A 20,336-nucleotide genomic window follows, 5' to 3' on the forward strand; every position below is an offset into this window, starting at 1 on the left:
CAAGATCAGTCTCCTCAGATCTTCACCTGGTATCAACCATCACAAAAAAAGAAGGTATTTCAAAATACCACCCAACTGCACCACCCCAGGGCATGTACCCAAACCACTTCAACAGATTTCTGTCTAACCTGTTCTCCAAACTCCTATCCCACAGGTTTTCCCAACAGTCTGTCTTTCATTTTACCACTTCCCTGAAAGTTCAAACATTTACCCTACTACTCAGCTTAATCTTTGCCTGATGCCTTCCTGTCTCTCTCAGGAGTCATGGAGAACAAACAATTGTTGTGCCTTTTAAAGCAACCTTTCCTATATCGGATGACTCGTTTCCTTCTGTATTTTTAGGCTAAACAAATCAACTCCTTCCATCTTCCATTACAGCTTACGTTTGCTAGGTGTCCTATTCTTGTCACTACCCTCTGGCTCTTCCCCATCTGCCCACATCTTTCCTATTGAGAACATTTCCAATTTCAGCCTCAGTATTTAAAGCCCTCTCTGAAGTCAGGATGGATCACAGGCATTGCCATACAGTTTTGTTTTTTTAAATTTCTGTTTTTAGTTCATTGCCTCAAACAAGCAAGGTTAGCCTACAACAGATACAGGGTACACCTGTAAACTATGCATTCATACTCAAAAAAGCCATAAAATGAATGTTGAAGGAGAAATTAGCTAAGCTAACCTTCTCTAATGGCTACAAAACATTTGTGGTACAGTGCTCAAGATCTCTCTCAAGCCAAAAAAGTTGGTGGGGATAGTCTGTCTTCCTGCCTCAATGCTTGAAATACTAAATAAAACAATTTGGTGCTAACAGAAACATCAGGAAGCAAAAAATCCACCTGTTCCATAACTCACAGTCCATCAGGTCTTCTTAAGATTAACCAAAATCACATGCAACATGCAGAACAAGTGTTCATAAATAATTTCAATTTTGCTATCTAATCAAAACTAGCTTCCAAGTTTATAGTTGATTTCCATCCATTTGCAAACACCAAGTTTTAACACAAGCTTGATTTTCTTTTCAAGTGAGGTGAGTGAAAAGACAAGCACCTCTAAAATTTAACAGGACTGTCCCATCACAGGAATGTTGAAAAATGATGGACCAGCATGTCCCAAACACTAAGTGCTCTGCCTGAGTCAGAAGTGCACTCCAATGCATGGTAACAGGCACAGTGCTTACAATGAGGAGAAAACTAGAGTTTAGTATGGAGATATGGCCTCACTTTTCACTGCAATGTTGTACTATTAGCATTCAATTACTTCCCTACACATAATTAACTCCTTGTAGAATCTTAATGTGATAATGAGAACTTCAATTCAAACCATATACCATGTCAATACTATGATCCTAACAGCAAAAATAGATTTTATTTAAGTCACCCAAGCCCCATAATCCCTGTCTTTTTTTAACACTGTGATTCATATAAAAGCACAGCAGATGCAACAGAACAAGAATCTTCCCTGATTGCTACTAAACACATTAGAAATAAAATCTATTTTGAAATCAAAATCAGTTGGCTGTGATTAGTAGCTCTCACTTGTTCATCTCTCTGCAAATTGAAGAGCAGCAGAGGTGGTGATCAAGCTCTCTGGAGATCCTGCATCTATGGTACACCTGGTTAATTCATTCATTCTGACAAAACTTTCACCTTTTGAACAACCCACAGCAGACACCCATGGTATGAATTTCTCTCTTGGCATTTCTCTGCCTCACACTTCACAAACACTTAAAACCACACTGGAGACCAAACCCAGAACATCAAGACCAGCAAGGAGCACACTTGACCTTCCATCAGGCTCTTCAACTCTACAAGAACCACCAACAACAAACAGATCTTGTAACTTTACAAAGAAAGATGGAAACATCACACTCAGCAGCCAAATCTAACAACCTGACAAACCCTAACTTCCCAACCTGAAGGATTGCAAAAGAAGTTTTGAAACAAACAGAGGCACAAAATGTGTGTGAGGATCACGTGTTTTGCCCACCAGTGAAATGCAGAACTGCTCTAATTCTCTGACTCCTCAGCAAGAGCACAGCCTTCCACATCACCGAGGCTTTGGGATGCAGTGGAGTAAGTCCTTAACAAAACACAGGTCTAAACTCACTGCTATGTGTTTTCCTGAAGGAAACTTCAACCTGGGCACACTTTGCTCCTGGATCTGCAAAGCACTCCAAGGACTGCTGTATGTCATGGAGGTGCTTAAATTAAATGTCCTGCAGGTCCACGGTGCACAGACCCAACCACTGCTCTCCTGAATCATGGCCTGCACAACTCCTCCAGCACGTGCTGAAGACTTACCTTGCAGCTGTTGAACATGATGATAACAGGAATGACTCCATGCTGGAAGGACTCTTTTTGGAACAGCTGGGTAAGGTCTGCAGGGAGGGAAAGCCAACGGGGAAGATGGGTGAACAACCCGCCCCAGGAACAGCATCCTGTGCCATGGGCAGAACTGCTGAAATAACCTTCAGCAGAGAGAGGAAGGGCGAACAGCAGATGGGCATCACAAGATGAGGGCACAGTTTATGATGTGTAAACTTCACTTAAACAACAGCCATCACCTGAGTGTAATGAGCAGTAGGAAATAGGTAGCTTCAGCCAAGGCTCCTGTACTCCTTTTAAATGAAGAGTCACACATGGAGTAAACTTACAGCTATAAATAAGCAGGTGGTAACACTGCACTGTCCTAATTAAGTTCCAGGGTCATTAAATCCTTTCTGTTACTGTGCTTGCTGCTTTGCCTCAGCCATCCCAAGGCCTTGCCAGGCACTGCTCACCCGAGTTCCTGCCCCCAACCTGAGCACCTGTGCCCATGGACTCTTGTCCAGCCTTCCCATGGACTTTCCTGCTGCTTGGGAGCACCAAGTGAGCAATCTGTGACCATGCAGCCCCAGACTAGGATGGTTCTCAGCTCTCTGCCCCGTCCCCTCACTTCTGAAAGGGCACATCAAGCTGCTCACTCTGCAGCTGGGGTGCAGGGAATGCTCAGGATGTTGTCAAGGCTTATCTGGGAAGACAAATGCTTAGATGACCAGGTAGTCTGTTCATAATCCTCAAATTCAGAGTTTAGCTTAAGCCCCAAATTCCTGGGCCTTCAAATCGCTTTCAATTGATTTCATTATCAGGCATGTTGGGTGCCAGGGGAACTGCACGGCCACCACCATGGACACTTAGCACATGCTCTCCTCAACTGACCAGAAACTCTGGCCAGCAGTAATAACACAATGTGCGTTCTGAGAGTATTTTTCAATATCTAAAGGTATTTATTTTCTTCTCAGCAGGTCCCTCTCTCATTAAGAGAGCAACTTCACAGTCAATTTGGAATCATGGAGTGCTTTGGGTCAGAAGGGACCTTAAAGCTCATTCTGTTCCACCCCATGCCATGGGAAGGGACACCTTCCACTATCCTAGACTGCTCCAAGCCCCGTCCAACCTGACCTTGGGCACATCCAGGGGTGGGGCAGCCACAATTCATGGCCATTTGACTGAGGTCTGACACTAACCAAAGAAGACTGCAGAGGAGAAACCACAGATGTGTCAGGAGTTAAGTCCTTCATTCCAAACATTCAATAAGCTGGACTTCCCAAATGAATCAGGAAAGCAAATTTCGCAGCATAATTATCTTGCTGAAAGACAAAAGGATCTCTCAAAGTGTTGCTTAAAATTCTTTAACATCGAAGTATTGACTTAAACACTGTAGAGTTACTATTTATCACAAAAAACAGAGTACAGTGAATCATTTTGAGACAAGAAAAATAATAAAATTACTAGCTACATGATTTAATTCTACATGCAGTACTCTGCTTCTTGTTATATTTAGTCTCAGCTATCAGCCTACTGGAAAACCCAGCCAAGTATTCTTCAGGCCCTGCCAAAGCTACAAACACTGGCCAGAAATACTTGTCATATCACAGCTCAGTTTGCAAAAAAAGTAAGGTGCTGGACTTTTACAGCCAGAAAAATACAAGGCGCAAAGGACAATAAAAAATGAACTTACTTAATATTGCTGGAATGCATCAGATCAAAGGAACCCAAGCACTCTTAATCCTGTAGGACTGCAGCATGACAAATACACTTCATTTAGATACTCAGCCCCCGTAAGTCAAAGCAGTCTGGAAGATTCAGCCTCCCAACTGCTGCATGTTACTCAATTAGCGTGAGGCAATGATTTCCAGCCCTCAGCAACCCAGGCAGCCTCCTCTGCAGAGCCAGACAGCTTTACCTTGGATTAAACTGATTGATTTTTCCACTGTGTGCACAGAACAGCATTGTCAGGCAATTTGAGTTCACTGGCCAAATTATTAATGGACATTGCTAATTTTTTCAAAGCACTCATAAAATACAAAACATGTGTGTCTTATAATGAGGTGTAATTGCAGCAGCAGCAGCAGCAGCAGCCTCTGCAACACATGTAGCTCCAAGGAAAATGTGTTGACACAGATATCCCCTTAAGAAGTCTGGGCTTTGTATTTCCTTACTGTAGGGTGCAGTATCTTCAGCCATAGCCAGTCCTCTCCATTCAGTCAGCCCAGCTGTTGAAGTAAGCCCTGCTCCCAGGAGAAGGACACCAGCAGGAATCAGTATCTCTCAAGGAAACCTCTTTGCTGCGTAATTCAGAATCCAGACATTCCGTAACACTAGTCAAGATAAATCCCCATGTACAAACCTAACCAATCAGGAAAACATTAGCAACCCTATTTCTTCATCTTGGATCAGGAAAAAATTAGGAGCAAACCCAAATTCTGCATCTTGGCTCAGTCACGAGTGTGTAGATGCCCAGCCTCCAAGCCAGGATAACTGCTTTAAGATTCTGTTTTCACCCACCCTACTGTAAAGCACTAGCAATGCTCAGCTGTCCAAGTAGAATATTTACCTACTTGAAGTCCGAAAAAAATGCCCTGAAAAATTATCAATTACTGGAATCAGGAAAGTTCTTCAGATGGGTACAGGTGTAAATATATTGAAGGTACTGACTCTGGAAGAAATGTAAAGCAGGATTTGTGTGCTATTTTAAAGAGGATGAGAAAACCCTTCTCCAAGCTCATTTTGATATAATATAATGATGTCAAAAGTTCATTACTGACATGTCTGCTAATTGATCAGAGTGGCTGAATCTATGCTTTGACTAATACCAAAGTGCAAAGGTGGCTGAGAAGGTACTTTACAATGGAACATTGTTCAAATGGAGGAATACATCAAGTAGGATTTTGCTGGTATCTGTCCTGGAGCTGGATTTTCACTAGGGACTGGGATGATGAATAATAATGAATTGGAGACTACAACTGCTTTCCAAAACCCCAAGAGAGCACCAAGCCAGGAAAGACTCGGTTTTGCAGGATTCAAAGTTATCTTGACAATTTGGAAAGATGTCCTGAAAAAGTCAGGAGAACACTCCAGGAAGGCCCAAGTTCTAGGCAGTACACTGGCAGAAATAACCAACAGGATGCAATAATACATTGATATATCAATAATAAAATAACCACCATGGAAGCACTAGCTCATGTAGTAGCTCTGCAGGACAGGATCTAGAAGCTTGCTGGGCACCAGCCATCAGTATCCTGCTCTTGCAGCCCAGCCAGGCCTCATCCTGATGCATCTGAAATCTGGGATGGCTGCAGAATGTGTGACCTGGCCAGAGGCACCAGAAAGGTGTCAGGGAACAAGAATGACAATGGCTCCACATGCAGTGGAGAAAACGCTCCATGAACTAGAGCTCCTCAGCCTCCAAGGTGACAGCAGTGAGACACAATGTTCTGCTCTCCCTGCCTACAACCACCCCAAGGACCACAAGGATGTGCAAAGGGATCAGTAACGTGGGGAGCTGGATGGAAATGTGTTTAACAGTTTGATGGCAGCGCTCCAGTCCTTGCACTGAATTCTTCACAATCCCAACAAGCCTTCCCTCCTCTATCAATACTATTCCTACCTATCAATCCTATTTCACGGATTCTCAGTCCTTTTCCCAGTCCACTTCCACAGCTTTGTTCCTGACAACTTCTTTATTCATGTAAGGCAACGAGCTTGAAGCACGAGCAGAATAATTATTTGGTATCTCCCATCCCAGTGTTAAGTTCCTATAAACTCAATTAATCACAAAGAACTGCTGGCAGCTCCCTATTTGCCAGCAAGATACACCAAAGTAATAAGTGATTTCACATTCTGCTTTTGAAGACAAGCTATTAAATTCACATACTGTATTACTTTAATCACGAATAGTTAATTAAGCTGTTCCCCTGATATGATTTTTATCATTTTGCACCAGCCATACACAACTTTTCTAGGACTCAGACCAGGGCCATGATGCATGTTTGCATTCTGCGTTTCCAAATTAATCTGTCATCACATGTAAACTCGAAGTGGGTCCAACACATTTTGTCTCAAAGGTAACTGGGCTGAGTTTGGGGACACTGGGGACTGGAGGGTGAATGATGCTAAAGCAGAACTTCACAAAAGGGTTTCAGTGAATTACAGGTCACCCGCTATGACACAAAACACTTGGTTAATATGTTAGTCTGTTTGCCTTATTTCCTTAAGTGAGCTCTGCTTCATGCTCTATGCAACCATTCACAAAATCAATTCAATAACTTATATGCTCATAGTAACCATCAGCATCCATAATGCAGGAGTCATTAAGTGCAGCCCATAAAGCAAGGGAGAACTGGAGTGTCAGGTTATTAAAAACATTAACCTATGATATGAATCTAAGTCCAAATTTATTACAAGCAAAAACCTTCCCCAACAACTTTCTGTTCGTGGAGCTTAAGGACAGGCTAATGTAATGTTTTTCTAGAAAAGAAAGACTTCAAACACAGCAGCCAAGGAGCGAGATACGGATCTCTTATCTTTTAAAGTACTCACAGAAGTAGGATACCAAAAAGAAAAAAAAAATGACATCACTATTTGGCTATGTGACTTAATCATAATGAAATAAGTTTATGAAGTAAAAAAGTGAATTAAATGAAAATTTGGACAAGGTTTGCAAATATTAAGTGGGAATACTCTGTTATTATGCTGTGAGAATCAGCTGGAATTTACCCCCAGGAAAACAAGGAACGTACAGATGTGTCATCCCATCTAGCCTTTTGTGAATCCATGCCATCAACTCAAGCCAAGCCTTCCATAATCCCATCCAGCCACTTTTATTTAGGTTTTCTAAAAGGCAGACTAATGAGGTTGATATGAACTGGCTCTTTTCACATCTCACAATTTTTCATATTTTTTTAAGGCAATACAACCAAAGGACATGGTTTAACATGGGACTACTGGATCCCCATCTCCATCAAGAACCCGCTGAGCTGGCCCTGGCAAAGCCCCTGCCCTTGGAGACAAAAGGAGAGGCACATCAGGGCATTTAGGTCACTCGTCTTTTAATGAGGATAGGAAAAACAACTATATTTTGTTTATTTAAGTGAGAAATCAAGTACAACCAAAAGAACAGTTACCAAAACCCAAACAGGCCTACAAGGAATATGCAAGTCCACTTCACGAGCCCTTGAATCAGCTCTTGGTGCTTGGACCTCCTATGTGTATTTCCCATTTAACAGATTTGTTTAGATAAACTCACAAATATGGGTATTTACATAGCATGACAGAATGGTGTATTTAGAGATTTTAAGTAGGGGAACATTCTTTCAGGCTCATCATAAAATGAAAGCATGCCAAACATAAACTAAAGAAACATGTTCTAACACTGAGAAAGTTTTATAATTAATCCTCGCATTAAATAATCTCAGAGAGAGTTATGAGTCTAATTACCATCAGTTGAGAAATTGCTCATGTTACTGAAATGGCTGAAACCAGGCCCTGGGTAACAGAATCTGAATCCCTCCCATCCCATGACCAATTTACAGCTAAGCCCTGACTCACTGCATTAAGTCCGAAAATACTTCTCGGCATTATCGACAGCTCACTGTGGGAGGAACAACAGACACGGGCGTGGGGGGAAAAAAATCCCCTCTAAACTCCACTGCTTTACAGAAGGGATGAAGTTAATACATTGCTAAAATCGCCTTTTTTATGTCGTTGTTTTTATTCTTTTTTTTTAAGATCACCAGGGCTGTTCTTAGAGGAGTTACGTGGCGTGCAGGCTGCAGCGAGCGAAGGCTTGGCCGGTGGCCAGCCCTGGCTGGGTTTGCTGCCAGGCTGAGCAATGCCTTAGCTCGGGAAGAGATTTCTGCTTGCTTTTGTAATTAAAAAAAAAAAAAAAGAAAAAAAAAAAAGAAGAAGAGGATGCAAAGAACTCCATACACAAGCAGCTAAGAACGAGCTGTACTCTGGAAAGATGTGCCACCGTCTCCTGGCATGTGCTGTCACCCAAGCCCCGTTTCAGTGCTGCATGTTTTCCCCAGGAAGGAAATGAGTGTAAACACTTCAGAGGCAGAGTTCCCATACGGATGTTATTCTTTGGAAAAGCTGGGCAGGACGCAGCGGCTTGGAGAGCCGGGAGATCTCCAGCAGCAACAAATCCCACAAATATACAATCTGCTAAACTTGTGAATGCAGCCAAACCCTTGAGGGGAAAAAAAAAGGTACGAAATAAGGCACGCTTTGACCTTGACTCAATCTTAGACACTATGAAGCAACTTGAAGCTGGTTATTTCAGAGCCCCAGCAGTCACCTGAAATGGCTGAGATTTCCTAAGCCTAGCTCAGGTGATTGCTTGGCTAAGGAAATATGCTCTCCTACTCTACAAAAAAGCTGCTGATGCCACAGAAGTTGCTGACACCCCATCCCTGGAAGTGTCCAATGCCAGGTTGGACAGGACTTGGAGCAACCTGGGACAATGGAAGGTATCCCTGCCCATGGCAGGGGGGGAACTATAGAATCTATAAGGTCCCTTCTCATCCAAACCAATCTGTGATTCCATGAACAGGAAAGGGTAATCTGGCAAACCCAAAGCATTTCAGCAGCAGTGCCACACTACCAGCACTGCTCCAACCAAATCACCCTCTGTGTTCCACCACACCTGAAAGCCAAATCTGTCCCTCCTCTCTCCCACAGCAGCTTTGTTTCTTTGAAAGACTAAAGGAAAGGAGAAAACCAAGGGAAAAGGGCAGCCTGATGGCATTCCCTCCCAAACTGCCCCTCCGCACCATGGAGCCCAACATCCAAATATCCACAGAATCACAGAGTTTGGGTTGGAAGGCACCTTAAAATCCATCTCATTTCACTCCCTACCATGGGCAGAGACACCTTCCACTATCCCAGGCTGCTCCAAGCCCCATCCAGCCTGGCCTTGGACACTTCCAGGGATCCAGGGGCAGCCACAGCTTCTCTGGGCAACCTGTGCCAGGGAAGAATTTCTTCCTAACATCCAATCCAACACTGCCCTCTGGCAGCTTAAGGCCATTTCCCCTCAGTTTTGTCACTCCAGACCCTTGTCCCAGGTCAAGGGGCTCCCACCAGGGGAAGAGGACAGCACAACACCCCTGTGCCACTAAACTTTCCCCTCACCTGGCTGTGCGTTTTTTAACACCCCGGGCTTTGGAAACTGCCCTCAGGTCACTCTCCTGAAAGTACAAGGATTCTGGAATAAAAGTACTTGTTGGGATGAAATCTTGGGGACAAATTGGTAATATGTGAGCCCATTCTTGCTGTGTTTGCAGGCAGAGCAGCTGCTGATTCCCAACACTTGCCTTCAGGTGCTGCTGCAATACAGACTGCATTTAAATACACACACACACATACAATTATAATATGATTACATTATTAAGAAGCACTGGCTTTGTGTTCCCATGCAGAGATTATCTGTTGGCTTATTTTTTTTTTAAAGCTGCCTGTCTTTGATGGTATCCCATGGTAAGATTACATATCAGATAGAGCAGTGCATGGTCCACACAGACCAAACGTGGGAGATGAAAGCAGAGCACTGAGAGCTCTGTTTGAGCTCCAACACTGCCTCTTCCAGGAGCAAGGAACAAACAATTTAAAGAAAAGAGGAAAAAAAAAAGGTTTTTCAAGGGTTTTCTTCTCAGTGAGAACAAACAGGAAGCTGCATATTAACTTAAGCCAGTATTGCTTTGGTATTTCTATAAACCACTGCTTTCTATTAGAAATTATTCATTAATTTATCAAGAGATTTTTTAACATACCTACACGTAATTCTAAACTCTGTATGCACAAGAGTCTAAATTATCTGCTCAGTTTTTTCAGAATATTGAAGTACTTGCCTTTACTGGCATAAACTTATCTCCATAGAGGTTTTCTTCCGGTCCCTGACTTTTTCGTACTTGAAGAAATTCTGAACTCTTGCATGTTATACTTTTACATTGTTTCCCCTTCTCCCAGTCCAATTTCTTACTCTTCTTTCCACCAGCTGAAATGCAGAAATCCCTCCCAACACACGTTTGAATCTCCCAGCTGCCTGTAGAGCAGCTGGTCTGGGGGTATCCACAAAACCAAAGGGAAACAGCCAAAGTCCAAAATCTCAATTATAGTGAAAAGCAGACGAGGCTGAGCCCCTTCCAACCCTGTCACCCTGAGCACACAGCAACTAAGGCTAAAGACCTCAAGGACCTTTTAATGTAGCTGATGAGCTTCTCCAGTTCTTTTTCCTTTTCTCTAGAGAAGACACCATTAAATCAAGATCTCTCGTGATGATGTGTGCCCTCACATCCCAAAAAGTCTAAGCCTGAGCAGCCCAGACCCTGCACTTCCCTGGAAGAATTAAGAAGTCCACTCAAAAATGCTCACCACAGTTTCAAGTAATTTTGAGCCAAACACCATTTTCTCCATGATGAATGTGAAACATTTTCCACCTTTGCTCACATCTAGTGGTGAAGCACAACCAAAATATGGAACAAGCAAGCACAAAACTCCAGGTTGCAGTGGTGGGAGTGTTCCTGCTCAAGGATGATGTGAGCATAAAACTGCCTGACAGATGGAAACCTAACCAAAGCAGCCACTGTTGAAAAGTCAGGAAAGTAGTATTTCATGTTCATTCAGTACAACAGACATTGTCTACTTGAAGCTTAGTTAAGTAACCAGTACTTTCTGCTACAACTTGTGTTCCTGGGAGTACTCCTCATTCTTGAGGATCCTAATTTATGTTGCCTGTAAAGGTACTTTTAGACATTTCTTACTAAATAATCAGGATGAATGCGGGGAAAATCAAGCTAAAAACAATTCAGTGATGAAAAAGCCTCATGTGGATTGGATTGTGGAGAAAAACGGCATTTTTGGTATAAAAAAGAAGAAGAAACCCAAGTTATTTCAAAACAATAATGGTACAAAGTGGACTGGGAGCTTCTGATTTTCTAATCCCAGAATAGTGGAGCAAGAGGGCTTTTAAAAAACAGTGGGAAATTCAAAGCTGAAACGTTTGTTTGAAAAAATAAGCTATAAAATTGTCAAATAATGATAACTCTGGATTATGCAACATGCTGCTATCATGTGCTGCTCATGGCAAGAAGAGAAGTTCAGGGCTGCAGAGAATCCTCTGAGTATCTTCTCACCTCTCCCTGTGGTGTTTCTTTTCCCTTTTCCCTTTCTTGTCATGTTTTTCCCTTCCTGCTTTACCCCTCCAGCCTCTTCCTGGGATGGTCACTTAACTCCCACTAATGCACATTCCTCTTTGGCTTCTGGACTGCTTTAAGGTCCCTTCCAACTCAAATCTTCTGAGATTTTGTGGTTAAATCCCTAAAACTGGGTGCTGGAAATCTTCCCATTATTCATTTGACCAGCTTCAAGTTCACCTCTTTCAAAGACATCAGTTAGGAAAGTCTGCAAAAGAAAACACTTTCTACTGAAAAAAATATCTGCAGTATAAACAAGTTGCAGCCAAGACACATCAATGGTAAAAAGGATCAGCCCCAAAAGTCACACCCCTCCAAGGGCTCCCCCTCAGCTTCAAAGCATCAAAATTAATAAATTCATAGAATCACAAAGGCTGGAAAATCCCTCTAAGATGAGCAGTCCAAGCATTGACTCAGCACTGCCAAGGCCACCACTAACCACCTCCCCAGGCACCACATTTGTACTGGTTTGGGGTCTACAGAATGGCACCTCCCTCCCCCTCTTTTCCAGATGCTATACTGTATTCAGACTAAAACTGAGAGATCACAGAGGCTGTATGGATAAACATCTAATGAAGTACCTAGGGATGAATGTGTTGCTATCCCCATGCTCTACAACAGTCTGAAATTAGCACACCTCACCAGATATGGAAACCCCTGACCCAACATTTTCTCCACAACCACTCTGACTCAAGGAGCCCCTGAGGACAGTGAGCAGACCCACGTAATATCTATAATTAAAAGTGAACACATGAAAGGCTGAACTACTTTGATGCTATCACAAGGAGGTCAGGAGACCACAGCTCACCTGTGGTCAGGAGTACTCCAAACTGGGACTCTCAGGACATAGCAGCTGCCAGGATTTACAGCTTTAGTGTTGATCAGTGACTTCTGATGATTTTAGGTATTTCTACATGATCCATTCTGCCTGTATCTTGCCTCATCCTCTGTTCCAAAACAGCAGAGTTAATTATTAACATCTACTAGGCAACTGCTAAACAGCAAGTACCAAAAGAGAGGATACAGAGCTTCTCCTGCCAACAGCTTGCAAAACCCTGCAGCTCATCTTTCTTAAAGCTTCAGTTCTGCAAGTGTGGAGAAGCTCATGTTCTTTAAAAAAAAAAAATAATAAAAAAACTTTAAAAAGAATCTGAAGGTTCCTGGCCCTCACAATCGTGGAAGAAACTCTTAAATCAAGAACGTGCCACCTTGCCATGACTGCTGACTCCTCTGTTTCACCAACAGCTCTGCGTCCATCCTCCTTAACAGCACCAGCTTTCCCTGAGAGGGGGGCAAAAATCCCAGGCAAAAACTCACCTGTTGAAACAATACAGGCATAGAAACTACACAACCTGTATGGAAAATGACCTGCTTCCACAAGTGACAGTGGGAATGTCTCTGCAGGTTTTGCAAGAATCCCTTCCACCAACAATGTGGGCTGCTCCTGAACCCTGTTCCTGAGAGCTGCCCATCACTGCTACATTTTCTCCACCATCAAGCCTGCAATTACATGTTGCTCCTGGACCCTGCTACTTCACTGTTGCTCCAGGACACTTTGAAAGAAAAAGAATTATATATTTTTAAGCTTCCTACTCTAAAATCACATTCACCAAGAACTTGAGAAATTGTATAATTCTACCTCTCCACAGGGCACTGTGCAGATTTATTCGACAAAGGAAACAAGGTCTGGTCTGAAGAAATGCACCTGGAGCACAACAATTTTTGTATGATTTCCTGACTTGCTAAAAATATTTGTTAATGGTGTTCATTTATTGTCTAAATTTTCAAAATTAAACACTTGAGGAAAAATGAATACTTCCTCACCAGAAGCATTTTAATGGAATCCAGAAAAGGAATATTAATACCCAGTGGAATTGTTTACTTTGATGTCTATATAATATGCAGTGACCTGTAAGTGGAATGAGCTAAAACTGTCATAAATTCATTACGAGCAACCATTCTTTGAAGAATATCAATGCAAATGTGAAATGAAATGGGCATTATGGAAATGAGCTAATTGCACGACGTTTAAAATAACTGACTCCAGTAACAATGTCCTTTCTGTGCACCTCTATTTCTGCTGCAAAAAACACTGGAAAGGCTGGGTTATGAAAATTGAAATGCTGTCATTACTTAGCACTGATAGTGGTTGGGCAGCATTCATTTAGGATCTCAGACACCGGGGAAAAAAAGAAATCCAAAGGATGATTCCGTAATTCTTATTTCTCTGAGAAAGGGAACCTCGGATGGCATGCAGCACAAAATGTGCCAACCCTGGCCCTGTCAGCAGAGACTGGAGGACAATATGTATATTCCCAGGGGGTTTTCTAGGTATCATTTTATAAAAGCAGAATGTGAAATTTCTCTTAGTATTCTACAAAGGTTTGGGTTGGAAGGGACCTTAAAGCTCACGGCAGTCCCACCCCCTGCCACGGGCAGGGACATTTTCCACTGTCCCCCACTGCCCCAAGCCCTGTCCAGCCTGGCTGTGGACACTTCCAGGGACCCAGGGGTGCCAGGCATTCAGAACTAGACAGGTATTTCCCCAGGTGGGGCCCGGCCCTGCCCTGCCTTGCCCTGTCTCTCCCGGCGCTGCTCGGAGCAGCTCTGCCTGGAGGAACCCCACGTTTGCCCTCGCAGGTGCCCAGGGCAAGGGGCTGGGCTGCCCCACTTCGTCCCAGTGTGAACCCTCCCTCATCTACTTACTTTTGAGTTTTAATCCCTGGCTTCCTTTTCCTCACTGATTTTGGAGCTGCATTTCTGTAGCGGCGTCTTTTGTTTGTGGTTTGTCTCTTCAGGTGGAGGGAGGAGAGTCCAGATGTGAGCAGCTCCATGCTGGGCTGTGAGGAACCCGTGGGTCCTGTTCCCACAGAGCTGCCCGGGCCCTGGGGTTTGGCTGACACAGCATCTGGGCAAAGTGGATGCCTATCCCTGTGGGAAAACGTGTGGAGGAGCAGGCTGGCTCTGGAGCCCTCCATCCTCTGCTCTCTCTTCCAGCTCTCAGCAGCACAGGAGCTGTATGGATGGACAGCACAGGAACCTCCGCACATCATCCCATCTCCATGCACGTTATCCCATCTCTTGTCCTTTTAACACTCCTATGCCTCAGGTGCCAAAGGAAAAGGCCATCTCAATTCTTTTTTCCCCTCCCAGTGACCCAAGCTGCATTTTGCTGTATGTTTTTGTGGGTTTCACCCTGCCTGGGTTCCAGCACAAGAACCAACAACATCCCCAAGTATTTCATTAAGCTGTGGCTAGATATATACATATATATGCTACATCTATATGTACTGGTATTCCATACCTAAAGAGGTTCCAAGGAAGGTGGAGATGGGAATTTGGACAAGGGACTGGAGTGACAGGACAAAGGGGAATGGCTGCAAACTCACAGAGGGCAGGGTTGGGTGAGCTACGAGCAGAAACTCCTCTCTGTGAGGGTGGTGAGGCCATGGCACAGGTTGTCCCCATCCCTGGAAATGCCCAAGGCCAGCTCGGATGGGGCTTGGAGCAAGGTGGGATAGTGGAAAGTGTGCCCACAGCAGGGGTTGGCACTGGATGAGCTTTAATGTCCTTCCAACCTAAACCACCCTGGGATTCTGTGATCTGAAAGCAGAAAGGAACATGGGGGGTGAAGACACAGAGAAATCAATAGACTCTCCTTTATATGAAGAAAATATATTTCTAGGTATCCATCCTTTACAGTGGATAATGAACCAACAGGATGAAGCTTTCCCAACACTTGTACTGGAGCTGACCCTGTTGTGGTAGAACAGGGCTCCTGCAGAATGTCACACACAGCAAGGAAAGCAAACAAGGGGTCAGTGCAGGATTTCACACACCCAAAGTCTTCAGGATAGACAAAACCCAGGAAAACCTCTTCTTTCTAAGGGCTTGAAGGCTCTCAGGCATTTTTAGTTTCTTTCCCCTTATAAGCAGAGCATGAGCAAGTTCTGTCCTGAAATTGTGTGTTCTGAAACACTGCCACAGCACAATGGTTTAAAATAAATAATTAGGACATTAGAGAGAGAAATCTTCACACTGGAATAATATGTGCTAACTTCAGTTTTTACAAAGCTCTTCACCACTGTACTGCACCAGTGATGAAATAAAAATGTAGTTATGCATTTAGAACACTGCAATTCAAAGCTTACCTAGCAATAAAAAGCTGCACTGTCTTTTAAAGTATTTTAAAGTACCAAATTAATTACATTTTCATGCTTAAATTTGCCCTTGTGATATTTTACATTTGTAGAAAGGAAAACACCACAAATACCCCTAACAAACTTAGTGGTTTTCTTTCAGCTGGCTTATTTCTTTTCTTATTTCATTTTTTTAGCACCTAGATTGGGCAGGTTGGTAACAGAACTAAAATGTATTTTCCTAAATTGATGTGGAATTTGACATACACCAATGTTTGCACTGCAAATCAAAAATATATATGATTGATGTATCTATAACATGCATTTTACATCTTGTGTACAATATATATATTTAAATAGGGGTCTTCCCTTTCATATATTGCATTTTATATGCTTATTAAGGTGTTTCATTCCACATTTTCTGCCAGGCTTTTAATTTCACACACTTCATCTATCAGATATTACTGTCTACTTTAAACACATCACTACAGAAAATGATAACTGGTGTTGAATAGAGAGTCACGGAGGCAGGGGTTTGTAATTCTAAGTAATGTGGAGCTGGGTGATAAGTGGAGAACAGCAGCTGGGCTGAGAAGCTCAAGAGAGACAAAAATCACATTTGCAGGTAAGCGGAATGGAAATTTGTGGAAATTGGGTAAAACAAAAAGCAAAACATTGTTATTAAAGGTGGAGTGAGAGGTAGCAAGAGCAACAGAGAGGCAATTTTCTCCCAGTTCCAGCAGGAATTCATCTCAAGCTCTAACATGCAATTTCACAACGCAGCTGCAGGATGAAATGCAGAATTATATCTAATTGTTTTGGGGTTTGGATAACAAAGTATAAAAATCCCAGTAAGTGGCCCTTAGTGCTAGTGCAGCAGAGAAAAGGATGAATAAAAGTTACAAAAATTTCCAAAACCTGAACTGCAATAAATATTAAGATAACCACCCAACAGAACAGAAATGAAGTTTAGGGATTTGGTATTTTCAGGGATATCTGTACTATGACAGCCCAGTTCAGAGGAAAAATGATCCAGCTCCTGAAGTTTGCCAAAGTAATGCTAAGCTGCAGGAATACCACACACTTTCTCATTTTACTTTTTCTGGTAATATTATTTTACAATGGAAAGCCAGGCGTGCTGCAAGAGTATGGAAATGAAGAGAATTAAATCTGCCCTATTACGAGTATTAATAAGGGCGCTTTGTAATTGTACTCTGTATTTAACACGTGTTGGTGAAGATAAACAGTCCTTTCCAAACAAAAAGTTAATAGTTTTTTATTAATGTGTGTTATTTATTTTGGTCACAACTGCTTGTAAAATATTAACACCACCTGAGTTTTGGCATTTTAGCTTTCAAAGTGAAAAACCCATGTGACTAGCCACTATTAGCTTTGGCTAATACCTGTGGCCAAAAAAAACCCATCTAGAACTTCTGAGTGGCAAATTCAACACTGGCAAAACTCCCTTTGTTTTGGAGAAGCCTTATCAGAAAACCTTCCCCCAGGTAGATGGGGAAATGCGGAGAGCTTTTTTTTAGAGCCACTGTGGAGTCATGGGGAGCTGAAGTTTAGTTTTAACACATGGTGGAGTTCAGCCTCACATGTGGCACACTGGCACCAAGCTGGGCATGGAGACAAACTCCAGGACCCCAATAAACCATACCAGCCAGGCCTTCTGCTTCTGAACTCACAAATAACCAGCCTCATCCTCAACCATACTCGTTTATCTCCAGGAATAATAGCACACACACGACCTCCTATGCACCACCTCACAGGAAAACTAGCACACATTCCACATTTTCTTACGTGTGTAAATACACATATATTTACACTTATACAACACTTGTGATTTAAAAACATGTATATGTAGTATATATTTCTCCCTTCTTTCACCTATCCACTAGTTCTTCATTGATCTGACCCCAAACATCCCTGGTTTAGCTGAGCAGCCACCAAAGCACGTGGCGCAGTGACAGCATCCAGTGTAGACCCAGCTCTCCAGCACCTAATCCTGCTACATCCCATTCCCACCCTGCAGGCTGGGATGTGGATGGGATGTGGCACTGTCAGCTCAAGTGCAATGACTCTGGCTTTGTTTTGTGGGTGGAGATGCTCTGGAAGGTGTCAGAGGCACCTGGAATGAAACCAGGAGCACAGAGATGCCAGTGGCAGGTGGAGAACTGGAGAAACAACCTGACTAAAGAAGGGAATCGGGCCTATGGATACAAAGGAACAGCAGGAAAACAAGCTTAGTTTGTAATTTCTTATTTTCTTTTTCCCCCCCTTGTCAAAAGCCTACATTTTAATTCAAGAGGGCCTTTGATTCCACCAGAAAATGTCTTCCCACGGAGCATCTTGTGCTTCCCCTGGCAGACAGCCCTAGCACAGCCATTCCCATTGGCAGTGTGTCTTAGGAGCATTTCTGCTTTGCTGGGCCAGACCTGCTCAAGTTTTGAGCCCTGCTTAAGGTTCAGGTTGAAGCTGAGAAGATGGTGATTCATGGGCAGAGCCCCATCTCTCCCACTGATACCCACATTTGTACCACCCTTCTCTGGCTCTTCCTCAAGCAGAGTCAAAGCCTGGGACTCTGCCCTCAGCACCAGTGTGAAATGAGTTTCCCTGATGACTGCCATGTCCTCCCATACTCTTTATCTACTCACGTAACCTTCTTTCCCCTGACTCAGAAATACTGCAGCACCAAAGGCAGAGATGGCAGCACATCAAAGGGCCTAAGTTGCAAGGGAAGCAGGTTTATTTTCACTTCAGCTGGGACTTTTGTTTTTTTAAAGCAAGATTTCAAAATACCTTTAAAAAGTAGCACAGATGATAATGGGATCATAAAATTCAATGGCATCTGAATAACAGAATCCAGGCACCAGTATCAGGGGATAAGATAACAACCCCAAACAAGAGCAGCTCCCAGACACTGAGGTTACACATCTCATCTGGGATGTGTTTCTGAAGGGGATGTGAATTTGCAGCCCTGCCACAATAAAGAAACATGGAATTAAGAAACAAGAGAGGAGGAAAAAGGGCCAGGCCATTGTCCCATCGCCTCTTCTTGTTCCTAAAATCTCAGTTGCCTGGAAATGGCTGATGAGAAGATGGGATTATGTAAGTGCTTGCCAACTTCTCACACGTTAAGGAAATTAAAGCCTCAATGATGAGTAGCTTAACCCATCTTCTAAGCTAAAACATGTTTACACTAAGGAGAACTTGAATAGTGAAACCCCTTTAAAAAAACCAGAAGTGATGAGGACTTGACAATTCCCAGGATTAAAAAGCTGCATATATTTCAGACAAGGTAATCTCCTTATAGTAAGATGAGGGAAAGGAAAATAAAGCCTTTTTCGTGGGCAAGACAGCTTTTGTTTTAAAGCATATTCATCCTGTCTGGCTGAAGACTTGCTTGTGTTATTGACTTTTTTTTCGTCCTGATAAACAGACAGAGAAGAGCTACACCAGCCTTCCAAATCCTTATTGTTACATTTTCCAACAAACTCATTGCTCCCACCAATAATAAAATAAGAAGCAGTGTGCCCTCCCTACATTTAATGAGGTGAACACTCGGGTGCTCCAAGACAGCTAGCACCAACCAAAGCTTGGGTTAGTTTTGAGCAGACCTTCTGAAAGTGTGTCACCCCAGCAGACCTGAGCTTTTCTGAGCTCTTCCTCAATGTCATTCCAGTGGCATGGTACCTTCTGCACACACTCTCATTTAACTACAGCTGAAGGCCATTTGAAAATCTAATGTAGAATCACAGTATATCCAGAGTTGGAAGGGACTCACAGGGATCACTGACTCCAACTCCTGGCCTGGCCCAGGACTCCCCTGTTAATAAACCTCTAAAAAAACCCTCTAAATCCTGCTCCAAGTTGAAGTTGCACCACCCATTGGAGCATCAGCAATGCAAAACTGCAGGCAGCAAATATCTGATCTGGAGGCTGGAGAAGAAATCTTATTGCCTGCTGCTCAGCAGTAAAATAAACTCCATTTGTGACAGGAATGCACCTGCAGTTGAGTAAAGGATGGGTGTCTAGGAGAGGAAACAAAGTCGCCAGGTTGCTGGAGCTCACATCCTCACCAAAAGTAAAAAATCCCAAACAGTGGCTTTTTCTACAGCTGCCATATAATGGCAAAAGGCAAATCCCTGGCTGCTGATAATGGTTATGGTTCCACTGGAATCTGCTGCTGTTTCCCCTCTGGACCTACAGATGGAGGGGAGAAAACCCAACCATTCTGGGTGAAGAAAAGCTACACTGAACGAGTGGAACCAGATGTGAAAACTTGCACCCACCTACAAGAATTGTGGGATTTCTTTGAACACTTTGACTGGGCAAAGCCCCAGCCAGCCAATAAACAAAACTTATGGTCCTTCAGCTTTAGAAGAGAAGAAACAACTTTTCACAGAAATGCCAGAAGTGACTCAGCCATGATTTTTAAGCCGCTCCAAGAGCATCTTAAGTTATTTCAAGTAGTTTTTTAAGAGTTTACCTGTGATTGTCTTCCCTTAAGTGGAACTATGTGCTGGCAAAGTGCTCAAATCAGGGCAAAAGAAACACACATGATTTTTGTGACAGCCGTGTTACGAATGCATTGCATTTTTTTCTGTTCCAAACTGCCTTCCCTGGGAATCTTAAGATACAGAAAACCAGCAAGCGTAGAGCAAATAATATCTACATAA

At 43.0% G+C, this 20,336-nt stretch overlaps 1 protein-coding gene across 1 annotated transcript in view; it reads right to left on the reverse strand.

The window, feature by feature from the left end:
- C8H1orf21 (chromosome 8 C1orf21 homolog) overlaps window positions 1-20,336 on the reverse strand; it is a 62,078-nt gene that overhangs the window by 22,912 nt on the left and 18,830 nt on the right. The window lies entirely within an intron of this gene.

Source organism: Cinclus cinclus, chromosome 8, assembly GCF_963662255.1.
Source record: "Cinclus cinclus chromosome 8, bCinCin1.1, whole genome shotgun sequence".
NCBI lineage: Eukaryota > Metazoa > Chordata > Aves > Passeriformes > Cinclidae > Cinclus > Cinclus cinclus.